The 11,602-nt window shown below is 41.5% G+C and overlaps 1 protein-coding gene across 1 annotated transcript in view; it reads left to right on the top strand.

Moving 5' to 3' along the window:
• The first annotated feature begins 569 nt into the window (after window positions 1-569).
• The window catches only part of PLEKHG2 (pleckstrin homology and RhoGEF domain containing G2), a 100,881-nt gene continuing 89,848 nt past the window's right edge, over window positions 570-11,602 (top strand). The window contains exon 1 of the mRNA XM_069746516.1: window positions 570-858. The gene's annotated coding sequence lies outside the window, so the exon portion shown is untranslated. The remainder of the gene's footprint in view (window positions 859-11,602) is intronic.

The following is an 11,602-nucleotide window of genomic DNA, read 5'->3' as shown; positions in this document are numbered from 1 at the left end:
GACATAATTTCAGTTGTTTCACACTTTTTTGTTAAGTATATAATTCCGCATGTGTTAATTCATAGTTTTGATGCCTTCAGTGTGAATGTACAATTTTCTTAGTCATGAAAATACAGAAAAATCTTTAAATGAGAAGATGTGTCCAAACTTTTGATCTGTACTGTATATAAAAAGTTGCAATTAGTTATCTGGTGCCGGCTAAACTGGGAAAGTAGCTGGTGCACAGTGGCTTCTGGTGAGGTAGGTAGGTACCGGCAGAGAGGCAGGTGGGCACCCGTCCAAGCATACATGGCTTCCTGTCTGTCAGTACCTGCGGAGAAGTAGGTGGGCACCGTTACCAGAATACATGGCTTCCTGTCTGTCAGTACCTGCGGAGAAGTAGGTGGGCACCGGTACCAGCATGTATGGCATCCTGTCTGGCAGTGGAGAGGTTAAGAGAAGTAGGAAACTTTTGAGAGTTTTGTTACTGCTCCAGCCCAGTCTCCCCCTCTCAGCTGTGCCTCCCTCCCCCTGCTCCCATTCTCTCTCTCCCTCCCCTCCCTGGCTGATTACACAGCCCTGGCCCCTTATTTCCTCTGGATTGTCCAGCTTCTTTCTCTCTCCATAGACCCCACCAGTCCCCTGTGACTTGAAGGAGACGTGCACCCCTGTCAATGAATCTGACTTTATCCTTAAACTTGGATGCGGGGACCATCCTCAGGATTTAGTGCCAAACCTCCAACTTAGAAAAAGGGACTTCATCACTTCATGTGGATAAGGATGTTATTTTTTTATTTTTTTTTAGGGGGGACTACCAGATGGCATTTGTCTGACCGGTAAACCTCAAACAACTGGGGCACAGAGAGTTGCACACATAAGGTAAGACCACTCTTACATAGAACAATAGGACTATGGGGGCCGAGCTAGTAAAGGGGGAGAGCACGAGACTTAAAATTGGCTGAAATGCAGACCTGGGATCTCCTCTTACAACTGGGGGTGACAACACCACAAATGATATAGCATTATACGTAGCTTGTTTGTATTACCCTATGCGACATTGTGTCCTCTCATTGTGTCCCATCTCACAAGACCTGAGAGCCTACAGAGATAAATTGGTCAATCATTCCCACTGGGTCAGCTATGTTCAAGTAGGGGTGTATCTGCTTAGGTCTTCTGAGGGTCTCATGATTCATTTTACACCCTCCACGCCCCAACAAGTGTCCATTATTGAGGCAGAACCCCCTTAAAAATGTTCTTCAAGTCGTAAGATCCACCATTGTCCTCCTGACCTATGATTTTCTTACTACTCGTGAGATTTTGAGAAGAAACAGGTGAATCTGAATGGACAGACAATGGAACAATAGTGATGAAAAACAATATTTTGGATTGACCCCTTAAGGTTTTCATGCTAATTCAGTCAATGTAGTGTAATGTTATAGAAGGAGGGAAACTAAGTGTACTGATACCGTCCCAGATCTAGGTAAGGTTACTTAACTTCCCAGCATTCTAATGTCCAGGTGACTTCCTATCGTGAATGTCATTAGTCCGTAGAATGCATTCAATGCCTTTGAGGCCACCACATTGTCTCATAAGGTCCTTCATCGCTTTACCAATTTGATCTGAGCTCACTGTGGAAAATTGGTGAAGGCTTATGGTCCTCAGCATGGTAGAAGGTCTTGATCATTTGTCCTTCTTTGCTCTTTGAGATATAATGTCTCTGTAAATACAGCTGTTCATCAGATATACACTAATCCTCAGAATTGGTCAAGGACTAAGCTTCTTTGTTAGATGAACATGTGTGTAAATATTGTGTTCTCAGCAAACTTAAGACGTTAAGATGAGAAGATTTACCTCCCTTATACTTGTTGGTCTTTTCATACAATAAACATCATGTTTTTCACTTTTCGTCTAAGGTCTGTTTTACAGACCCCTCCGATGTACTGCTTATTTCTAATCCTTGACTCATGGTCGAAACATCAGTGCTCACATCAGTTCCTTGTTAGCTAGTTACATGTTTAGGCCACATTTATTCAAGGGAAAATAGCCATCTTGCCTTTCCAAACAATCCCTTTGAGGGTCAGTTCTCAAATTCCTTTTCTACTGGTTGAAGAAACTTAGGAAAGTTCCAGAATTTCCTTTTTCGAAGAACTTTTAGCAACTAAAAGGCCCCATATTCCGAAATAGGACTTGTAGCTCATCCACTGCGAGAAGATTGACGCTTTTGAAGGTAGCCATTTACATAGTTGTTAAGTGAGTAAACCCTTGAACTGTGAGTCAGGTCCGACTCCAACCCTTTAATAAACTAAACTGTTTTAGTATGAGTAAGACCAACGGTGTTGCATTATGTGTGACAGAGAACTTCAGGGGTGCTAGAATTTTGTGATGTGTCAGATAAATAGACCATACCAGAGGACAGCTGCCAATGTAATGTGTCATCAGGTAGGTACACTGTGTAGCACACACATCCATGGGATGGTCCATATCTCTACCGTAGGTTTCTATTTCAATGTTTGGCGTTGGCCTGATCAAGTCTTTAAATGAGGTTCCTCCATTGAAGTTGAGCACAGTGAGAGGGTGCTAGGCAGAACCAGGAGAAGGTTCACTCGACTCCACAACCTATGAGGATACATATGGGTACAGCTCTACGATATACATACTTGGTGGACCATGTCTACAATTTTTCTGGTTTCACAGGAAATATTAAATCCTGCTGACTGTAATGTGGACTGGTTACCCACCAAAGTCTGCACCAGCTGATCCAAATGTGTAGATTGCATAGTAGTGCTTGCTGCCTTCAAGACATGCCAAGAATTCACTTTGAAAAGTCATATGCACCATTGGTGAGCACAGCTGACATGTGATGTAGACCACATGCCTATAGCAGCAGTCCATTGTACATTTCAGCGCATAGATTGTGTATTGTTTTTATTGATGGTTTGGTGCCAGTGGACATGTAACCTTTGGCACATGAAGTCCCTCCCTTACATTAGCCATGTGTCTTCCCATAGCATAGATGTCTGGAAAGAGCAGAATACAACTCTTCACAAGTCATGTCCACCTGGTGAAATCTAAGAAAGTGCTCACATCTAACATGTATGTAGAAAAGCCGCGGAGACACCATCACGTGTTTCTCAACGCAAGCAATAAATAGCCAGGTCTTTCACCGGGAAGGAACAACCACGGGAAGGGCAGCATCCAAAAAGGAAAACCACGTATGCCAAAACATGGTATCCATCCACAGACAGCTGCGTTGAGAAACACGTGATGGTGTCTCCGCGGTGTTGGATGTTTTGATCTCCCCGAGGTCATTCATCCTTATGTTTATAGCCCTTTCACATCTAACATGTAGACCTGAGGATCATCAAAATAAATAATTATGAGGATCTATTTTCCATCTATACAAATTAATTTTATCTACTATGTACATACAGTAAGGGTCATATCATGGAAGATTGGAATGGCTCATCGCAACATTAGAGAACCCTCTGGTGGACCCAGGGACTGAAACAACATTGTCCTTTAAGACCCTTATATATATCAGTTGTCCAGATCAGCCAAACATCTAGTGTGTATGATGGAGCGGACAACCCCATTCGGAAGTTAATTCTCAGGCAATCACTTGCATGTATGTCTCTTTCTTCCTTGACCATGGCCATAGCCAACTGGAGGATCTTCTTGTGTGCCAGTCCAACCTCGGACCTCCGTTAGGTAAACATGTCAACATTAGACCCCGATTAGGTAAAAATTACCTAATAGGGGGTTTGATTAGAGGATATCTCAGGCTACACCTTCTCATTACTCATCCCAATAGGTTCTGGGTACACTTGGTAGTCCACCTTCTGCTTTCCATTGACCCTGTTTCCTTGAACGTTGGGTTACAATGAACCCTGCTTTCTTATGTTTTGCATTCTTTTATAATTTATGATAATTTTGCGCGGTGACCAGCTCTGCGTTCTTGTAAGTATAATTGGTTTCACATGTATGATGGTCTACAGAAAATGATGCCAGTGAATTTTCAGATTTTATTGTGAATGACAGAAGTTTCCAATGAGCGAAATGGTAACTGAGTGAAAGTTTCACCTCCTGACATTGGGTAAATCTGCTTTTTATTATAAGATAGTGTTGTCCATTACATGACAATGGAATCCATTGAATCAGTTGGGCTGCCATTAATTCCATTCCATCCTGAGTCTACAGGTCAGATTTAGTGATGTAATGGAAATTGGCCAACGCTCAGATGTGAAGAGACGTCAAAACGCGAGAGAGGGATTTTAGGCGATTGGTAACTGCTCAGTAATCAAACTGCTCAGCATGCCCCTAATGACCAGGAAAGGCCCTACATTTTAGGCCATAGTTGTCATTTCTGCATGTAGTGGTGGAGGGCAAAACAGTCCCAACAACAGTGGTATAGGGAAAGAACAAAATCTACGAGATCGGCCGTGCCAGTCCCATAGAGTAGATGCTATAGAGTGGATCCTATAGGTAGATGTAATCGAATGGATCCCTATAGTAGATAGCACAGAGTATTTGCCATAGAGTGGATCCGATAGGGTAGAGTAGATGCCATAGCATAGATCCCATAGAATAGATGCCAAAAATGTAGATACCACACCGTTGATCTCATGGACTAGACACCATAGAGTAGATATAAACTGGATCCCATAGAGTAGGTACCATTAAGTAGCTGCTATAGAGTGGATCTCATAAAGTAGATACCATGGAGTGGATTTCACAGAGTATATCCCATAGATTGAATCCCATAAATTAAGAACCACAGAGTGTATAACTTATAGGAGATTTCTTCTAGTAGATCCCATACAGTGGATCTCATAGAGTAGATGACATGGAGTGGACCCCTGTTAGTAGATACCTAAATATCTATTTTTTTTACAGACTAATGTTGTTATCTAAGCTCACGTTGTGGTCATTATATCTGGGATGAAGTAGGTAACATATAGTTGATCCCACGAAATAGACACCATCATGTAGATAAGAATGGATATCATGTGATGGATCCCATTGAGTAGATACCATAGAGTAGATGACTTGGAGTTGATCCTATGAAGTAGGAACCATTGAGTAGCTACTGTTGAGTGGATCCCATCAAACAAACACCAAAGAATAGATCCCATATGGAAGGAAACATAGAGTGTATCCCACCAAATAGATCCAAATAGAGTAGATTCAGTAGAGTAGGAACCAGAGTGGATCTCATTTTGCAAATTCCATGCAGCAGCTCCCAGACAGTGTATCTCTCTCATAGTGTAGATACCATTGAGTGGATCCCATATTGAGCAGATTCCATGCAGTAGATCCCAGATAGTGTATGCCATAGAGTAAATATCAGAAAGTGGATCCCAGAAAGTAGATCTCATAAATACATATATGGTATATTTAGTTTATAGACTAATATTGTAGGTAATAGCACTTTCCAGTGTGGGACTATTACTCTCTGGTCATCACATCTGACACTTAAGCAGTCATGTAGCAGAGTTTACGGACTAATATATGGACATGAACTGAATTCATATGTTTTCAGAATGAAACGTAAAAAGTAAATCATGTCACTGGATTTGATGTATATTGACGGGTCACGCTTTTTGCAAATAATTCAGTGTAATGGGCAACGTTCTGGAGATTACTGGAGAGGTCAATCACCTCCTTGGGGATTAAAGGAGTTGTATATTTTTATGTCAAAATGGGCCATATAACTGCACACATGTGGCGCTCTAACTGTGTTATATGGTCTGTGCTGCAATTTGTGCTGATCTGGATGACCTGGGCCGCGGGGGTGGGGGTTGGGTATTCCCAATATGCATTTTCACACAGACTTCGAGGAAGATGCAATATTTGGATTTTTGGAAATGATAAAAGATTAGTGTCATATGAATATACCATGAAGAATGAATTTGAGTCTTCTCATCTGTTAGCTACAGCAGATACCAGGAGGTTAAAAAGTGGAAACGCATTGATTTCAGTGGACTCCATGTAATGTTTCGTTTTCTCAGTGCTAAAAACAATAATTAAAAGGACTGTTCCATGAACAGCATTTATTAATTATCCTTGGGAGAGATGATAATCGTATAATCCCCCAAGGATCGGCTGCTAAGAGCCTCATTGACCCCAAGAAGAGAATCTAAAGTTTATTGTGTAAATGAAGCAGTAGTGAGCATGTGCGACCACCACTCCTGCAGTGGTCGCACATGCTCATTACTGTTTATTCACACAGTGAACTATAGGACCCCCTTTCTTGGCATCAGTGGGCGTCCCAGTGTTCAGAACCTCATTAATCATCACCTTATCCATAAATAGGTGGATTATGGTGTTTATGGGACAACCTCTATAAAAGTTCTTGCCATTAAAGGGAGTGAGCAGAATCAGAGAAAATAGGTCAGGTTTTTTTTTTCTCCCCCCAAAACAGTTCCACATGTATCCACAGATTGCAGTTCAGCTTCTTGCAAGTGAATGGGGATAAGCTGCAATACCACATACAGCCTGTGGACAGGGATGGTGCTGTTTTGGGATGAAAGCGAGCTGCCATGTTTTTCTAATCCAGTACGACCCCTTAAACATCGTGCGGATCCAAATATGGTTAGAAATTACTTCTCCTAGACACGGTCAGAGGTAATCTCAAAGTAGACTCTGATCTTCAGCTCCAGTAATAACGATTTGGGTCAAGTGAAAAGAGCGGCTATGGAATAATCAAGCAGAAAACGGACAGGGAGCAATTACGTGAAGGATTTCTGAGAAATTCTGCTATCATTATTGCTGCCTTGTGATGTGTTTTATCATGTTCCTTATTCATCTAATGATTAAAATGAGCCCGGTAATTAGAGAATTGTAGGAAACAATTAGAGTGCCCCCCCCTCTCCGTCCTCAATCTATAAGTAGATGTGGATAAATAGTCCCAGCACTGAACTTTCACAGACCACATAGTTAATGTCCCATATTTTCTCCAACTCAGAGATGAGGGTCCTATTATGTAAAAGTTAGACACTTACACAAATATTGCCAGTCCTGTCGAAAGTCTCTAAATCTTCATTACTATGTGGTCGTCACCCTAAAACATATGTGTACCTGGATATAATCATCAGAAACATGAGGTTGGGGATGAAGGGGTAGGGTCCTCAAGCAATCCTAAAAAGAAGAATATTGACATGGTCCATCTTAAGTGAACCTCCTTATGCCACATCAACCAACCATATCCTTTTTGATTGTATAGATGGTGCCAGAGATGGAGCATGTGCCTCCAAGCCTGGGTGTCCGGGAGTGTCTCTACAAGCCACTCTACATCAGTCAAGGTATCTAGATCCAGATCTTGGGTAGTCAACTGAATATTTGCCCGGAGTTGAGAAGCTCAAAGCTTCAACTTTGGTTCCTAATATTACTCAGAGAACATATGGAACCAGCTGTGGTATTCTCACTGAATGCTAGGAGATTTAGGATCGTTGTGCTCTTCTTCAAAACAAACGATCATAAGATGCTTCCTTTCCACCACTTAGATGACAAAGAAAGTTCTCTATGCCCTGTCCTCAATGGATATTACTTGTAGAGAAGCCATATATCAACCAAGGATTTGAGATCTTCATTCCTTCTCAATCTTGGCTAGTGAAGGAGACAGAAGTAAAGGATAATACAAGTTAATGTATGTGGTGAAAGGGGTTGTCTCATGGATCTCATAAAAGGTGACCTTCTACGCGAAAAGAAAGAGGGCAGAGTCATCTTAACAGAGAACAGCTCTCGTTCTGATGGCGCTGTCCCAGGCTACGTGTTACATGGTTGCCCATTCATTTGGTGTCTCTTTCGCTGGTGGCGAAAGATGTTCACCAGTGGTGGGTCATGGAAATCAACTTGGTCTGCCACAATAATTGACAGAACGATATCCAAACTTCATTTGAGAATATGACTCATTCTCAGCCACAATTTCAAGGGGGTTTACAGAATAGTGCTTACCTATGCGCTTACACAATCTATAATCCTGGTTGGAGCCTCATGGACCTATGATGGAGGAATCTTTCTTTCATACATCTACTTGGTGCTCTACTGGGAATTCTGAACACGGATAACTACAGTCTCTAGCTAAAAGTAAAATGCAGGGACATTATAATCTATATGGGGCGGGAGGATGGACTACGAGAGCTCATAGTAGCCACATTCTTGACCACTGCCCGTATGTTCTTTGGATGGCAAGGTCCAATGGTCCAAGGTTGTGACATACATGCAGTGCATGAACTGACGATGTATACTATATACACTCTATATTAGTGGTCCATGAATACATCAGAACATATTGCCTGTGAGAAAACATGCTTTTTGTTGGAGCTCTGAGGCCTCTCGCACCAGCTCATATTATGCAGAAAGCATTTTACGATATCTGATCCCAAAAGTATTTTTGGAAACATGTCAGATATTTTGGAAACTGATTGTTTCCATATTTGGAAGGGTCAGAGAGCAAGATTTTAATGCGAGTGTGTAATGCACACCACAGCGTGTACCAAAATGTCCTTTTGTGCGAAACGCGCTGCATCACGTGCACAGGAGACGCACCTCCCTTCTTGTGCGTTGGCGTAAACACATTTGGTATCGTCATGGGTTTTCTTTTTGTTTTTCTTCGGCTCGTAAGTTGCACAGTGTTAACATTATTGTGCCTGTTTCATGTATAATATTTGTAGCACGTAATGAAATCCTTGCGCAACATAAATGCAGGACTATCGGATGGATGTAGAACAACTATTGAAAAAGTTTTGAAACTTATTATATGTTTTGCTCAACAAAGAGCACTTGCGATAGAAGAATGCCACACCACTGCTCCGAAAACCCATGTGTGAACAGTCGACAAACGCATTTTGGCTTCCAAACCCTGTTTATATTCGATTCCAGTAAAAAAGGACAGGATAGATTCATCCCTGTGGGATGCTGGATGCTCGAAATTGGGCTGTGCCAACAGTCGAAAACCGTCACTAGCCATGAGAAGTTCTAATTTTGACTTTGTTTTCGGACCCTCCTCATAGTTTACCCCTGAGCATTGCCCTGAAACCTGAGCTGAACAGTCTGGAAATTAAAAGGATAAGAATTCTGAACACCAGCAAAATCCTTTGATTTGGGAATTCAGCCCCTCATGACCTAAGCAGACCTTTTAACGCTTTAACTTCAGGAAAACCTACATAGAACATAATGCCTGATGGTGACAATGCTGTATAAGTTGTCATCAAATCATTAAACGGTGGCGCAGTGGTTAGCACAGCAGCCTTGCAGCGCTGGGGTCCTGGGTTCTAATCCCACCCAGGACAACATCTGCAAAGAGTTTATATGTTCTCTCCGTGTTTGCGTGGGTTTCCTCCGGGCACTCCAGTTTCCTCCCACATTCCAAAGAAATACTGATAGGGATTCTAGATTGTGAGCCCGATCGGGGACAGTGATGATAATGTGTGCAAAACTGTAAAGCGCTGCGGAATATGTTAGCGCTATATAAAAATAAAGATTATTATTATTAATTTAGGTTATTGGTTGCATGTCAGTTCCCTGGGTTGTGCACATTTAAGGGATGCACTATATTGATGACTAATATAACTGGTGAATAGCAGGACTGCAGAGGTTACAATTAATATTGGGTTGTGATGGTTCCGTAGGACATTTATGGGATGCAGAGTATTGATGACTAATGCAAATGGTGAATAGCAGGACTGCAGAGGTTACAACTAACATGGGGTTGTGATGGTTCCGTAGGACATTTATGGGATGCAGAGTATTGATGACTAATGCAAATGGTGAATAGCAGGACTGCAGAGGTTACAATTAATATTGGGTTGTGATGGTTCCATAGGACATTTATGGGATGCAGAGTATTGATGACTAATGCAAATGGTGAATAGCAGGACTGCAGAGGTTACAATTAATATTGGGTTGTAATGGTTCCGTAGGACATTTATGGGATGCAGTCTATTGATGACTAATACAAATGGTAAATAGTAGGACTGCAGAGGTTACAATTAATATCAGGTTGTGATGGTTCCGCAGGACATTTATGGGATGCAGAGTATTGATGACTAATACAACTGGTGAATAGCAGGACTGTAGAGATTACAATTAACATGGGGTTGTGATGGTTCCATAGGACATTTATGGGATGCAGAGTATTGATGACTAATACAAATGGTGAATAGTAGGACTGCAAAGGTTACAATTAATATCAGGTTGTGATGGTTCCGCAGGACATTTATGGGATGCAGAGTATTGATGACTAATACAACTGGTGAATAGCAGGACTTTAGAGGTTGCAATTAATATCAGGTTGTGATGGTTCCGCAGGACATTTATGGGATGCGGAGTATTGATGACTAATACAAATGGTAAATAGCAGGACTATAGAGGTTGCAATTAATATCAGGTTGTGATGGTTCCGTAGGACATTTATGGGATGCAGAGTATTGATGACTAATACAAATGGTAAATAGCAGGACTTTAGAGGTTGCAATTAATATCAGGTTGTGATGGTTCCGCAGGACATTTATGGGATGCGGAGTATTGATGACTTTTTTTAGTTTTATCGTGATGTCATCACTGCAAACTGGTACAAATGGTGACTAGCAGGACTGCAGAGGTTACAATTAATATCGGGTTGTGATGCTTCCATAGGACATTTATGGGATGCGGAGTATTGATGAAAATTTTTTAGTTGTACAGTGATGTCACCACTGCAGACTAGTACAAATGGTGAATAACAGGACTGCAGAGGTTATAATTAATATCAGGTTGTGATGGTTCCATTGGATATTTATGGGATGCGGAGTATTGATGACTTTTTTTAGTTGTACAGTGATGTCATCACTGCAGACTAGTACAAATGGTGAATAGCAAGACTGCAGAGGTGACATTTACCATTGAGTTTTGATGATTCCATTGGACATTTATGGGATGCGGAGTATTGATGACATTTTTTTAGTTGTACAGTGATGTCATCTCCGCAGACTAATACAAATGGTGAATAGGAGGACTGCAGAGGTTGCAATTACTAACGGGTTGTGATGATTTCATAGGAAATTTATGAGATGTAGAATATTGATGACTAATGCGAATGGTGAATGGCAGGAGTGCAGAGGTTACAATTAATATCAGGTTGTGATGGTTCCATAGGTCATTTATGGGATGCAGTATTGATGACTAATACAAATGGTGAATAGCAAAACTTCAGAGGTTGCAATTACTAATGGGTTGTTATGGTTCCATAGGAAATTTATGAGAAGCAGAATATTGATGACTAATACAAATGGTGAATAGCAGGACTGCAGAGGTTGCAGTTAATATTGAGTTGTGATCACTGGCAGACCCAGACAGAAAATGGCCCATGCACAAGAACAATATATGAGCCCTTTTCAGCCCAAGAGCTCCTAAAAATGCAAATAGAAATGGGACCCCTTACCTTTTGGACCCCTGTGCGGCTGCACAGGTTGCACAAATGATATGTCCACCCCTGGTTGTGATCGTTCCATAGGACATTTATGGGATGAGGAGTATCGATGACTAAGACAAATGGTAAATATCAGCACTGCAGAAGTTGCAATTACTAACCGGTTGTGATGGTTCCATAGGACATTTGTGGGATGTGGAGTATGGATGACTTTTT

This window comes from Ranitomeya imitator, chromosome 2 (genome assembly GCF_032444005.1).
Source record: "Ranitomeya imitator isolate aRanImi1 chromosome 2, aRanImi1.pri, whole genome shotgun sequence".
NCBI classification, from domain to species: Eukaryota; Metazoa; Chordata; class Amphibia; order Anura; family Dendrobatidae; genus Ranitomeya; species Ranitomeya imitator.
The sequence above is the reverse complement of the archived record's forward strand: the minus strand, read 5'-3'. Positions and strand labels throughout refer to the sequence as shown.